Source organism: Podarcis filfolensis (genome assembly GCF_964270895.1).
Source record: "Podarcis filfolensis genome assembly, chromosome: 12".
In the NCBI taxonomy this organism is placed as follows: Eukaryota; Metazoa; Chordata; class Lepidosauria; order Squamata; family Lacertidae; genus Podarcis; species Podarcis filfolensis.
The window spans coordinates 50,108,236-50,123,342 of NC_139614.1; the positions used below are offsets into that span (position 1 = coordinate 50,108,236).

General features: G+C 47.2%; 1 protein-coding gene across 2 annotated transcripts in view; it reads left to right on the forward strand.

Moving 5' to 3' along the window:
- Nucleotides 1-2,902: 2,902 nt before the first annotated feature.
- Nucleotides 2,903-15,107, forward strand: part of LOC310746046 (mitogen-activated protein kinase kinase kinase 3-like) — a 109,419-nt gene continuing 97,214 nt past the window's right edge. Inside the window, exon 1 of one of the 2 annotated variants that reach the window (XR_014540476.1) lies at nt 2,903-3,487. The gene's annotated coding sequence lies outside the window, so the exon portion shown is untranslated. The remainder of the gene's footprint in view (nt 3,488-15,107) is intronic. The other variant, XM_083579672.1, reaches the window with a different exon arrangement.

Here is a 15,107-nt window from a genome sequence, read left to right on the forward strand (position 1 = left end):
AAAAGAAGAAGAACGCAACACCCTGTTTGTAATATCTGAATACTCCATTTTGCAATATTCAGGTCCCCTCTGAAAACAATGTGGGAGATGATATTATGTTATGGGTGCGCAGACATGGATTGCGTTCTTTTCAGGTTGTGAACGGGCCTCCAGAACGGATCCCGTTCGCAACCAGAGGTACCACTGTACTACTTGTTCTCTGTAAGTGGTCCATGTTAATAATAATAGATTTTGCTAAGCCCCAGTAATATGGCCCAGTGCTGCCATCCGCCCCCCCCCCCTGCAGAGGCAGGAGGGGACCAGAAGCTTCTTGCAACCCAGCTGTGTGTTACAGCATTGTTGCTACTTCCCAAAAGGCCAGGTGGAGCAAGGCAGAGTGTATTGCGGCCAACCACCAGTTGCCTCTATATACGTGGCATTCGCACCACTAAACGCTGACCCCAAACAATACCGGAAAAGCCATTCTAAAGGAGCTGCTGGAAAGGAAACGCGAGTTGTGCTTCCTCTAAGGCCAGAGGCACCGGGAGGGGAGGGGCCTCTGGGAGCAAGGATCTTCCTGGACCCTTGTCTGAATTTTCAAGCAGCGAAATCTCAGTATGAAAGAATAAGTCCCAAGTCCCACCAACACGGCTGTGCAATATTTGGCCAATTGCAACTGACAGGGACAGGAACCTTGCTGGGCTGGGACAGACACTTCCTGCAGAAAAGGAAAGTCTCTTCATTAAAGGCACAGAATCATATATCTGTAATGGCCAGCTCACCCAAAACTATAGCAGCCTGTTCTGTTCCCTCCCCGCCCTGTGCCTATAACAGTCGTGTGAGCTGCAAAATTAAGCGATAATGCTTATTTCTAGGTTGCGAACAGCTGTGATCAAAGGAATAATTTGGAAGAGCTCGAAAGAAACTGTTCCGACTCTGTACGTAGTGTAATGTTATAACAGAGCTCTCATTTCCCCTATGAATGTTCTGCATGAATGTCCATACTTTTGTAAACTTATTAAAGGTTACAAATTTTAAAGCGATCTTTTATTTTTAGCATTGCTAAAATTTCAGCAATATCCTACTTTCAATGAGAAGATAAAGAAGAGGTTTCGTTTCTCACGATCAGATGCTCTTAAGCTTGGGCCTCCCCAAAGTCTCCTACTTTTGAGTAGCCATGCAGAGAATACAGTGGTACCTCTGGATGCGAACGGGATCCATGCCGGAGCCCCGTTCGCATCCTGAGTAGAACGCAACCCGCAACTGCGCATCTGCGCGTGCCGCAATTCGCTGCTTCTGTGCATTCACGTGACGTCATTTTGAGCGTCTGCGCATGCGTGAGCGGCAAAACCCAGAAGTAACGCGTTCCGTTACTTCCGTGTCACCGCGGAGCGTAACCTGAAAACGCTCAACCTGAAGTATGTTTAACTCAAGGTATGACTATAATGAAGGGACACGGGTGGCTCTGTGGGTTAAACCACAGAGCCTAGGACTTGCCGATCAGAAGGTCGGTGGTTCGAATCCCCGCGACGAGGTGAGCTCCCATTGCTTGGTCCCTGCTCCTGCCAACCTAGCAGTTCGAAAGCATGTCAAAGTGCAAGTAGATCAACAGGTACCACTCCGGCAGGAAGGTAAACGGCGTTTCCGTGCGCTGCTCTGGTTCGCCAGAAGCAGCTTAGTTATGCTGGCCACATGACCCGGAAGCTGTACGCCGGCTCCCTCGGCCAATAAAGCGAGATGAGCGCCGCAACCCCAGAGTCAGCCACAACTGGACCTAATGGTCAGGGGTCCCTTTACCTTTACCTTTTATTGTTGTTTAAAGCATACATTGCACAAAAAGGTTCCTAGATGACCCTTGTGGTCCCTTCCAACTCTACAAATATAGGATTCTAATATATCTGCATTGGCTCCCGGTACATTTCTGAACACCATTCAAAGTATTGGTGCTGACCTTTAAAGCCCTAAACGGCTTCTTGGCCCTATATACCTGAAGGCGCGTCTCCATCCCTATCGTTCACCCCAGACACTGAGGTCCAGCTCCGAGGGCCTTCTGGCAGTTCCCTCCCTGTGAGAAGTGAGGTTACAGGGAACCAGGCAGAGGGCCTTCTCGGTGGCGGCGCCCGCCCTGTGGAACGCCCTCCCGTCAGATGTCAAGGAAATAAACAACTATCTGGCTTTTAGTAGACATCTGAAGGCAGCCCTGCTCAGGGAAGTTTTTAATGACTGATGTTTTAATGTATTTTTAATCTTTTGTTGGAAGCCGCCCAGAGTGGCTGGGGAGACCCAGTCAGGTGGGCAGGGTAGAAATTATAAATTATTATTATTATTATTATTATTATTATTATTATTATTATTATCATCATCATCTGAAGGCAGCCCTGTTTAGGGAAGCTTTTGATGTTTGATGACAATTATGTTTATTGATTTATATTTTATTTTTTCCCTTTTCCATCTGTATTTTGTCGTAAGCCCCCCAGAAGCTGGGGCAACCCAGGCAGATGGTGTAGTATTAAATAATAAAATTGTTACGATGATGATTGAAATAATAAAAATATCAGCAGGTTTTAATTTATTTTTATTAACACAAACAAAAAAGAAAATAAATACACTAATGTTCAACAATCCTATATACACTTATTTTCCAAAGCTTTCAAGCACGGACTTCCCTCCTTCCCTTCAACAGGTTTTCATATTAATCTTTCATTTATCACAGATTATCTACAGCTTTTAGAGGGGTGCCCAAAAAGAGAATCCGGCCAGCCCTGAGCGAGCACCACCTGAGCAGCGAGATCTCCCTCCGGAGAGCTTGCAAAAAGAAAGAAGAAGAGGTGGGAAAGGGTCCAGCGCCCGGATCCGAAAAGCGCCGACCCCGCAGAAGCCTTCCCGGGCTCCTATTGGCTGCGGGCGCCTTTGCCGTCATCTCTTCCTGTAGCTTTTGTCCCCGAGCCCTTTGCCGAGAGCTGCGCTCTGCAGCTGTGCAGGACGAACCCGAGAGAGCGAAAAGTTTCCAGGCGCTTGGCTATTAAATCCTCGCATCTTTTCTGTGTTGTTTTTTTTTTGCACCCACCCGGGCTTGATCCAGGGGGGCCTGTTGAACCCCCCTACCTTCTCCTCCGTGATTCGTTTTCTTCTCTTTGGGTGCAAGCAGGAAACTTGTTGCGGCGGAGTTTTTCCTCCCTTTTCCGCGAAGAGGTGCGCACGGACGGATTGCATCAGGAGTTTGCAGCTGGGGAAAGCACTCAGATTCTGGATTTCCTTCTTTTCCTGGGGTGGGGTGTTCAGCTGCCGTGGACCTCTGAGGGGGCTTGGAGGCGAAAGAGGTCCCGATCCGGCGCCCCCTCCCTCCCCATCCTGGTGTGCGGAGTGGGCCCCCCCCCCATCTCAGCCAATTTTCCTCCGCCTCCTCTCCAAGTTTGGCATCGGGGAAAAAGGCATCGGATATGGAGCCCACGGAAGCGAGGACGACCTCATAAGAATCTCCCTCGACTTCTTGCAAAAACGAAAAAAGGCAAGATTTATTTTATTTACTGCAGCTTTTCCTGGAGGGGTAGAGCCTTAATATCTTTCCTCTGCCACCCATGTCACAATGTGCTTTGATGGAGGGGTGGTCGGTTTAGGTTGTGTGTGTGTGTGGTTTTTTTGGGGGGGGGACGACTTTATTTTATTTTATTTTTAGTGCTGCGGGATCGAGCGAAGTTTGTTGGGACTCCACCTTCTGCTGCTTCTGAAAACTTTTTTTCTCCTCTCCGCGTCTCGCGTTTCCTGTTTCGTGTTGTTGGCTCCTAAGACTGTAGTACAAGCGTCGTCTTCTTAACGCGCGCCGCTCCGAAAAAAGCTTGCCAGATATTCCGCGATCAGCCACCCAGCCCTCCCCTGATTCACCATAATCCAGTGACCTTTTGGGTTATGAAATGCTAAGTCAGTGATGGTGGCTGAGATCGAGTCCGAGAGCTGCAAAACTTCGGGATTAACTATAGCGATCGGTGGCACAAACTTCCAAAGTCCTGTCTAAAACTCTATAAAGGTTGCATCCATGATTTTTTTCACCCTATGAAAGCAGGATTTTAAAAGATGAGTAACTTTGTTTGCTCTGGAACCTCTTAGTCCTTATCCAGAAGTTCCAGGTTCAGTTCTGAAAATTCTGATGAAATAATTTTTTTAAGTGGGTGCCCATGTGCATGTACAGAGTGCTTTTCACTTAGCACAGAGTAATCTCAAAAAGTGTTCTAAAGTTGGGGGAAAGTTCTGGCTTGGACCAGACTGCTTTTTTTTTTTTTTTTACATTTTAAACCTGCATTTATATATGTGTGTGTATGTTATTGTCTGTTATATTTACTTAAGGTTTCTCTTTTGGGCGTTGCGGGAAGTAACTTTAGTTAATCTGCATACACAGCAGTATGCGAGAGAGACTTTGGGGCTGCATCGTTTCCTGCAAACCGGGCTGACGTGCTTCCGAGGAGTTCATATATTTATTTTTTTATTTACCACTTTAGCTGTGTTAAAAAGTGGTTTCTTGCAGAGCTTGGCATTGCTGCGGCAGGTGTTGCTTTTGCAGCTGGGAACCAGTCCAGGAAATTTGTTTTGAGTAGGAGCCTCTGAACCTACAGGGGAGTAATAATAATATGCAGAATTCTTTTCCCAACTCCTGCACAGATCTGGATTTAAAACAAAGACTGTGGGTCAATTTCAGACATGCTCGTGAGCCTTGGCATGTAATGGCCCGGCCCAGCCAACAACAATTTTGTGGATAATCTGTGGGTGTCATCCTGACAACACAGGGAGGATGGAAATAAGGGGTGTGGCGCTCAACTCACACCCCTCACTCTTGAGGCACTTGTGTCAAAACCACGCCACACTCTTGCGCACTGATTATCTACAAATCCCATCTCCTGCACAGATTTGGGAAATTTGGACTGAGAAAAACCTGGCTTTGAATTTGCTGAGGGTTTATTTGTTTGTTTTCTTGCCGTTTCCCACGGATTTATTTATTATGGGATGCCTCTTCCTCCTCCTCCTCCTGCTTTCCTCCCCACCCTCCACCCTGCTCTTGTTCTTGACATAACTGGAGGAAAAGAAGTCAAAGCAATTAGATAATCTGAACAGCAGTAAAGACTTCAGACTCCATTATTAGTTCAGCTGGAGGCAGCTTCCGGGTAATTTAACACACGTTTGATTGCTTTGTGGCGTATCGCGGATACCTTTTAAAGCGACAAAATAAGCGAAGGCCGTCAAGGAGGGGCAGGGAAATTGTGTTCTCTGGCCCCTTCGCTTTTCAATTCATGATATGTAAGTATTGGTTGGAGAGTCTTAATCTGCTTTTTTAATGAAGGAGTTGGGCAGGGAGTAGCAGTGTTTGGTGGTAGTTATTCTGGATTAATGGGAAAGGAACAAATGAGGATCAGAATTAGCTCCATTTCCCCCATTTTTCTAAAACTAAAAGTGACAACGCTACAATATATGGGAGCGAAACTACCTAGAAACTGCAGGAGGGGAGAGTATTATTGTGGGCGGATCCTGCCTGCGAGTTTCTCAAGGGCATCTGTTGGGTTGGCCACTGTGAGAACAGGATGCTGGACTTGAAGAGCCATTGGCCTGATCCAGGAGACAGACTCTCCTTACATTCCTAGAAGGTACTTCAATAAGTCCCTCCCTTTTTAAAGGGCAGAACATAAGAAGAGGCTACTGGATCAGACCAGTGGCGGTGGCCCATGCACTCCAACATCATGTTCCCACCGGGGCCAACCAAATTTTATTTATTAGTTTGTTTGTTTATTTATTGAATTTATATACCGCCCTATACCTGGAATTGATGCTTTTGAATTATGGTGCTGGAGGAGACTCTTGAGAGTCCCATGGACTGCAAGAAGATCAAACCTCTCCATTCTTAAGGAAATCAGCCCTGAGTGCTCACTGGAAGGACAGATCCTGAAGCTGAGGCTCCAATACTTTGGCCACCTTATGAGAAGAGAAGACTCCCTGGAAAAGACCCTGATGTTGGGAAAGATGGAGGGCACAAGGAGAAGGGGACGACAGAGGACGAGATGGTGGGACAGTGTTCTCGAAGCTACCAGCATGAGTTTGACCAAACTGCGGGAGGCAGTGGAAGACAGAAGTGCCTGGCGTGCTCTGGTCCATGGGGTCACGAAGAGTCGGACACGACTAAACAACTAAACAACAACAACATACCTGGGGATCTCAGGGCGGTTTGCAGAATATAATCAAGATACAAAACCAGATGTTTGCAAGCATCTCTGAGAATAGTGGTTGACTCATTCATTCGTTTATTGCATTTGACTAAAATCTATTACAAATGTAGAGAATAGTGCAGGGAGTTGTTTTTGAATTATTATTATTTTAAACACACCATGATCCCTTGTGGGCATAGAAGAGGAAAGAAAATAGCTGGAATGGCTACATTTTATTTATTTATGCTGTGAACTACCCTCAGATCTAGGATAGGGCGGCATTCAAATGAAAGGATACGAATTAAGAATAGTATTGATTTAATTAAATTCGTACGCCGCCCTTCACCCAAAGATCACAGGGCAGTTTGCAACACAAAACAGAACATTTGCTTAGAATATGGATAGTTAGATTGAGGGTGGGCATTCTGTGACATCACAGCAGCTCAGCAAATGGCTGGGGGTATAATAATAATAATAATAATAATAATAATAATAATAATAATAATTTATTATTTATTATTTATACCCTGCCCATCTGGCTGGGTTTCCCCGGCCACTCTGGGCGGCTTCCAACAGAATATTAAAATACAAAAACCTATTAAACATTAAAAGCTTCCCTGAACAGGGTTGCCTTCAGATGTCTTCTAAAAGGTATGGCAGTCAGGTAGCCATTGCTTGGTTTATATTTTTTTGTTGCCACCTTCCTCTAATCGAGGTGGGGATGCTGGGCTTCGCAGGTAATCTCTGACTCAGTAACTGACACACGAAACCTCCATACACAGTATGAGAAGAGCATTTTAAAACCTTGGATTCTTCGTGCTACAAAAACATACACCCCTCCAGTTCTGCATCAGAACTTGTTTCAGGAGAAAAGAGCTTTTGTGGGGCACTAGAGAAGAATCCTGCTGGAATCTTGGTACCAGCCCTGTAATAGGAATTGGTTTCATCCTAAGATGCTGCAACAGAGGGTGAAAACTTCTGCTGGCTCCCACATATGTTGCTTTGATTCTGTTGAAAAGATTTCCAGATTTCACCCTTTTGGTTCATCTCAGTTCAACAAAGATTCTAGGCTACCCTATCCCCAACCCACCTGCCTTCTAAAAACTGTATTTATAAGTCACCTAAAAAATTAGCATTTTCTGGGCCAGATATAATACAATTCCTAGAGTGTTAACACAGCACTGAAATGGTCAGTGTAAACCCGGGGCTGAAAACCATGCCAACAACATTGGATCACAACCTCAAACAGCTAAAAGGATCAGAACTAAAAGGTTGGTGAGAATAAACAGGGCTATATGGCTGGTGTAGGGGGGAAAATAACCTTAAATTAAGCACCAGGAAGACCTCCCTGGGGAAGTCATTCCACAAGCAAGGGGCCACCACTGGGAAGGCCCTTTCTTGTTACAAAATTATTCATGGCCTGGAGAAAGTTGGGTAGAGAAGACTCCCCCCCCCCCACATAACACTGGAACTGAGGGGCATCTCATGAAGCGGAATGCTGGAAAATTCAGGGCAGATAAAATAAAGGGGCTTCTTCATGAAGCACATAGGTAGACTGTGGAACTCCCTGCCACAGGAGACGGTGATGGGCCACCAACTTGGATGGTTTTAAAAGAGGACTGGACAAGTTCACGGAGAGGAAGACTATCAATGGCTGCTAAAGACCAGTTGCCGAAAGCCACTGGGCTGAGTGGGAGTGCTCTTGTTTCTGGTTGGGGCATCTGGGTAGCTGCTGTAAGAACAGGATGTTGGACTAGAATTGGCCTGATCCTGCAGTCTCCTCTTATGTTCTTGAGTTGCTATGTGCTGTTTCTCAGCTTTTGGGGTGTCCATGTGGGAGCTGGAGCAAGCGAGCCCCATGTCTTGGAGGTCAATAGGAGCTGTTACTTTGCATGGGTCCTGAGGAGACTGCCAGGCCCTGGCCTGACCCCAAACTCTTCCTCTGTCATCATCATCAACCTTTTATTCAACCGTCAGTCAGAAAAAAGTACATTTGTCAATACACAGTTAAAACATCCAGGAAGATTTTAGAACTTAGCCAACACTAAAATGGGCTAAACAGATAGCCCCATATCAATACAGTCAATTATAGTCTTGCGACGCTTAAAAGCTAAAAAAAGAAATTTGGCCACCAAGGAAGGTATAGCTCTAGTGACATTATTCAGCAAGTGTAAAACCTGGTTTTCTCCGGGTAGGAAGCTAAATTGACATAGGTGTGGGTCTATAAAATTTTGTCTAAGCTCTGCATAAGAAGGGCAAGTCAAGAGAATGTGTTCAGTGGACTCAACCACACCCATGGCACAATGACAGGTTCTCTGGGCATATGGTACTCCCCTGTACCTTCCCCACAATATCGCAGAGTCAAGGACATTTAATCTAGCCGCTGTAAGAAGTCTGCGGTATTCAACATAGTGGATTTCTGCAAGGTAGGGGGCTGGTATGGTCCGATAAATCTGGTCCCCTAGGAACATCCCTGGTTTTACCAGGGCTATGTCCTCTTGTCTGGCAATGTCACTCAGCCTCCGGGAGATCACAGCTCTAGCTTGATTGTACGTCATAGACTCAAAGTAAAGGTGAGACAATCCGCAGGATTGAACCTCGTTAATGACCTCCCTTTCCCACGATGATTGGAAATCGTCCCTCAATATCAAGGGGGCAACACCCACTGGTTTAAAACAAAGCTTGAGCCATAGCCAGAGCTTCGTCTTCAAGGCCACATACCGTAGAGCTTGCCAGCCGACCTCTAATCTCATAACCGCACCCGCTACCGAGGGGGGAATCCTAAGGATGGCTCTAAGGAATCGCGTTTGGATAGAATCCAGTTTCAAAAAATCCCTACGGGAGCCTAAAGAGATGCCCACCAAAAGAAGGGGGAGGACTTTCATTTGAAAGAGTCTCAAAGCTATCTTCACTGATTGAGCCTGATTCTTAGCATATAGAGATCTAATCTGGATGGCTGCTTTAGATGCATTAGTTGTTATATAGTCTCTATGGGCCAGAAAAGACCTATTTGACCGTATTACTTGTCCCAGATATTTAAAGCAGTTAACCTGCTCTAGGGGGATCCCGTTCATCGACCATCGATGGAGTCTCGGTCGGGTCTTCCTCTGTCAAAAGACCCAGAGTGATCACAGATCCAGGAGATCCTGGGGGAACAGATGGTGCCCCCAACTCTGGCACTGAGTATGGTTTGCATCCGAACGAAGACCTCATCAAGCCTGTTGCTATGGAAGGACCCATGGAGGGGGGTCTATGACTCACCTGTGGCAGGAAAAAATCCCTCCCAGCTTCAGAGAATGTAGATGCCACAGAGGCCAAAGTCAGTTGGCCACATCATGGAGGAACGTGTGTCTTGAAGCCCAAGGGGGACAGAGCGACTCATGAGTAAGGGATTGCTTGGGAGGAAAGGACTCAATGAAAGCAGAATTAAGTGCTTGCAGCTGTTTTTGGGTGAGGCCTGAGGCACCAGGCTATAGGGCAGAGCAGTCCTTACCATGTCAACTCAGAAGTCCTTTTGAATACACTGGATTTTGACACTTTCTGGGCAAGCTCCCATGTCAATGGCCTGTGCCTCTCAGTTGAAGTCTGCTAGCTGTTGGGACAAACGTCTTTCAGGTCACAGGACTCTTCTGAACTGTGCTTCGATTTCATTGACTGATCTTCTGTGCTACTGACCTTTCAAAGACCTTGCCTCTCGGTCTTTGAGGTTGCTGACCTCAGCTATACGGATACGCTTGTTTTTTGGGTTTCTCCTGAGTGATGGCACTGTGTTTCTGACCTCGGTCGGTTGTGGACCCAGTTGTGGGGAGGTGTACAAAACCCAGGTGGAGTCTCGACCCTGTAAAGCCCTTTGCTTTACTGGATTGGCGACAGAGAGGGCTGTGTGTTTTTCAGTACAATCAGCTGTACAAAGGTAAAAGTCACATCCATTGCTCTGCCCGGTTTTGCTTCTGGCCCTACAGTGGTACCTCGGGTTGCATACGCTTCAGGTTACAGACTCCGCTAACCCAGAAATAGTGCTTCAGGTTAAGAACTTTGCTTCAGGATGAGAACAGAAATCGTGCTCCGGCAGCGCGGCGGCAGCAGGAGGCCCCATTAGCTAAAGTGGTGCTTCAGGTTAAGAACAGTTTCAGGTTAAGTACGGACTTCCAGAACGAATTAAGTTCTTAACCCGAGGTACCACTGTATTGTTTTTTTGCCTCTCACCCCAAGCAACATTGTTGCGTGGACCATGGAATTTTGACAGCAAGGAAATGCGGTCCCTAGGCTGAGAAAACTTCCCTACCCTGACTTATATTCTCACCACCAGCATCTTCTGTCTCTGATGAGCTGCTGGGTCACTGTTTGCAGCTGGACTTTCCTTCCCCTCCTCTGCAGACCCTCCTCTGGAAGCCAAATGGGCACTCCTAAAGCCGCTCTGTGCTTCTGCCAGGGTCTTCTGGCCCCTTCACTCTTGAGGGTAGGACAGGAGCTTATTGGAGGGGTGGGCTCCCTTGGGATTATTGTGGGTTTCTCTCCATGTCATTGGGGTTCTCCCAGTGTTAGAAACTCAGATATTTAAGCAAGGTGCCAAATGGCTCCTTAAACCAAGGTTATAGTCGCCCAAACGGAATGTCTAGTTGCCATTTTGGGGCAAGATGGCTCGAAAGTCTTATTTTTCAAACGATGGGCTGACTGTGATTTATTATCAGTTAAGCACCTGGCTAGTTCAGGAGGCAATCTTGAGCTAGGTTAAGAACCTTGAGAGCTTAAAAAAGAAAAGTCAATTGTCCAGGGAAAATCCATATATATATATATATATATATATATATATATATATATATATACACACACACAGTGGTACCTCGGGTTACAGACACTTCACGTTACAGATGCTTCAGGTTACAGAGTCCGCTAACCCAGAAATAGTACCTTGGGTTAAGAACTTTGCTTCAGGATGAGAACAGAAATCGTGCTCTGGCGGCGCAGCGGCAGCAGGAGGCCCCATTAGCTAAAGTGGTGCTTCAGGTTAAGAACAGTTTCAGGTTAAGAACGAACTTCCGGAATGAATTAAGTACTTAACCCGAGGTACCACTGTATATTGACATATTATGTTTTTATGTGCACAGGAAACTGTCCAGAGTGCTTGGGGAAACCCATCTGGTGGGGTAATAGCAATAGGAGTAGGAGTAAGAGCAATTCTGACCTCTTGTTCCTAATGGTGACTGCTCCTGCTCAGACTGCACAGAGAAAGCATTTTGGTTCCTGAAATTCATTCCAGTTGTGCAGATAAAATATAACTGATAGTATGGGACGCGGGTGGTGCTGTGGTCTAAACCACTGAGCCTCTTGGGCTTGCCTATTGGAAGGTCAGCAGTTCAAATCCCCGCAACGGGGTGAGCTCCCGTTGCTCTGTCCCAGCTTCTGCCAACCTAGCAGTTCAAAAGCACACCAGTGCAAGTAGATAAACAGATACCACTGTGGCGGGAAGGTGCAGTGGTACCTCGGGTTACAGACGCTTCAGGTTACAGACTCCGCTAACCCAGAAATGGTACCTCGGGTTAAGAACTTTACTTCAGGATGAGAACAGAAATCGCACGGCGGCAGTGGGAGGCCCCGTTAGCTAAAGTGGTACCTCAGGTTAAGAACAGTTTCAGGTTAAGAACGGACCTCCAGAACGAATTAAGTTCTTAACCGGAGGTACCACTGTATATGGTGTTTCCGTGCGCTCTGGTTTCCGTCACTGTGTTCCGTTGCACCAGAAGTGGTTTAGTCATGCTGGCCACATGACCCAGAAAGCTGTCTGTGGACATACATTGGCTCCCTCGGCCTGAAAGTGAGATGAGCGCTACAACCCCATAGTCGCCTTTGACTGGATGTAACCGTTTCACCTTCACCTTTTCACCTTTACAGGATGGGTTATTAGCATGTGAAAACTGGGCCAGAGTTGATGGCTGGCCAGCAGTCAGTCTAAAAGCAGAACAAGTGGAACACAGGTTGGGTCAGATTGGCTCTCTGGGCAGTGATTGACAGCATTGGGAGACTTCTGGGATGTGATGGCGGCATCCCAGGTTGAATTGCTTGCGGCTCCTTCCTCCAGCTTCTTTCCCGTAGCAGGGGATCATTTTTCTGACCTGTGGCCCACCTGACCAGCTTCCCTCCAGAGCTGTTTCTTTGTATGTGTGTTTTAAGACCGCCTCCTGGCCCTAGGGACACACAAGGGGCAGGCTGGACTTCCGAAACAGTTAAATATAGTCGCTGCTTGGCCAGCGGACGGACGTGCCGCGACGAGTTTCGCTCGCCTTGTGCCAAAGCGAGAATTGATTTGGACTGTGTGGAAATGCAGAAAAATAAACCTCTTCGGTGGAAGGCGTCTCTGAGCTCGGTGGGATTCCTGCGGCTTCCAGGAGAATGTGCCGCTGTCGATTTCAAAGGCCCCTTTATATACCTCTCCATTAAAGTGGTGTTTTTTGGGTCTTTTTCTCCCCCACCTCTGCTCCTCCTCGATGTGTCTTGGTTTTCAGTGCCCAGAAAGCCACAACTGGCGCTGTGTTTTGCAAGTGCTAAAAAGAGACGCTTTATGTCGTAGGGCATTGGAGCTGGTTCGTGGAGACATGCATCCACTCAGACAGCGGTGGGGGCAGAAGGCTGACTGAACTTGAAACCTGAAGCAAAGAGGGAAAGGCTCTCTTAATAGCTGCTGGACTAGATTGAGATGTGGGCCCTTCTGTGGTCTGTCAAACAGAGGTTGACGTTGTTACGTGCGGATTGCAGGCATTTTCCCCCTGGGCTGCGTGTTATTTCATGGGTTTGAAACTACGCCTGGATTTCCCCTCCTCGGCTGAAATGTCCCACTTCTGACACACATGCAAATGTTTTCATGGGGCTTGTGTGTGTTGGGTTGTAACAAGCAGAGCATTTTGAAGCATCCCATCCAAGACTCTGGATGTTAAGAGTGACACGCAAGTGGCAGAAGGGAAATCCCCTGGGATCAGCCAGCACACTGGTTCTGGTTGGTGGTACATTTCTTTTTTAAAAGCCCTAAATGGTGTAAGGCCAATTTGCAAAGTGCAAATTAGGTAGGTTCACGTTTAAAAATGTGAAACAAACCATTTCGCCCCCCTGCCAATTCCTACCACTGAGATATACACACGTAGAATCCACCGTGTTGAGCTGCCATACACACATTCTTTGTGTGACCCCTCTGTGAGAGCTCCAGAAAGCTGCCGCATGAGAACAGGGCCTTTTCTGTGGTGGCTCCCCGTTTGTGGAATGCTCTCCCCAGAGAGGCTCGCCTGGCACCTTCATTACATATCTATAGGCAAAAGCACTCCTCTTCCCCCAGGCCTTTGACTAAGAAAACCACCTGTGGCTTTTGAAATAGGGTGTGTGTGTGTGTTGCTTTTGATATTATGGTACGTATTTTGTGTTTTTATATTCCAAACCGCTGCGTGATCTTCAGATGATGGTCAGTATAGAATTTAATAATAATCATCACCCTTTATCCTGTCATTTTGATAAGTAAGGACAGTGTAGGTCTTGTCTGTGTGCCTATGCACAGAGCCCATATTTTTACATCCTTTGCAAGGCAAAGACATGAAGTGTGGGTGAATGGATGTGCCAGGGGGTCGGGTCTCTTCCCTGACCACATAGAGCAGAGATGGGGAACCTCAGGTCCAGGGTGAGGGGCAAATGTGGTCCTCCAGGCTTCTCTGGCACTTGGGAATTTCTGCAGCCGGCTTTGTACCTTTTTGGTGCTGTGGGTTAAACCACAGAGCCTAGGACTTGCCGATCAGAAGGTCGGCGGTTCGAATCCCCGTGACGGGGTGAGCTCCTGTTGCTCTGTCCCAGCTTCTGCCAACCTAGCAGTTTGAAAGCATGTCAAAGTGCAAGTAGATAAATAGGTACCACTCCGGCGGGAAGGTAAACGCCGTTTCCATGTGCTGCTCTGGTTCGCCAGAAGCGGCTTAGTCATGCTGGCCACATGACCCAGAAGCTGTACACCAACTCCCTCGGCCACTAAAGCGAGATGAGCGCTGCAACCCCAGAGTCGGTCACGACTGAACCTAATGGTCAGGGGTACCTTTACCTTTACCTGGTGGGAATGGGTCCAAGTTGAACTCTTGAATGCTTCTTGCTTCCCTGGATAGAGGCTTCAGAGGGATGTGTGAGTGTGTTGACGCTAGTCTCCTGCACAAAGAGAGAATCTTCATCCCTTGTTGCGCTCACCTTTGCCAATGACTATGCCAAACCATGGCATGTGGCTTCTGGGAGGTTGCCCAGAAAGGAACAAGGCCACTAAGAGTTTCTCCTATCCTTGACCGAGAAACGTCCAAGTCAGGGTTTCATGTCCCATAAGGCCGAGCTGGAGAAATCCCTCTTAGCTGCCTCTGTTCCCGGGGCGTTTGTAGCGATGGAAACCTTGTGTGCGATTAAATTGCAAACTTTCCCCTTCCACGAGAATCAGACTGAATGTCTTTTCTGAGCACCACGTGTTCTGGAAAATAGATTATATGAGCCCGGGGAGGAAATATGGGATTCATCTCAGTTATTTTCTTTGAGCAGAAACGCCAGACATGATGTTTGCTTTTCTCAGAAAGCGATACGTAGGCTGCTGGTCCCAAAGCGAGGCCTGGCTGTGGCTTTCCCGCAAACCCCCGTCGTTCGTCTTAAGAAGCGTGGGCCAGAATGACTAACCACGCTGCGCTCGGAATCGCTTCAAGGGAAGTCAAAGGAAGGCGGCGTGTTTTCGAGCGGCAAGGAAGAAGTTGGCTTCTTATGGACAGATGATTTCACACCTGTTCCTGCCCTGAGACACCCCTTACTTTGCCACCCAGTGCATTTGGTTGTTGTAGACGCCGGGTCCGTTGCTTTTCCTGCAAGTCTCACGTGCTAGGATGAAGGCCGATGTTTCGTTTTTGAGATCCGTGTACCTGATCTGGAGACAGCCTTGTGATGTTCCAT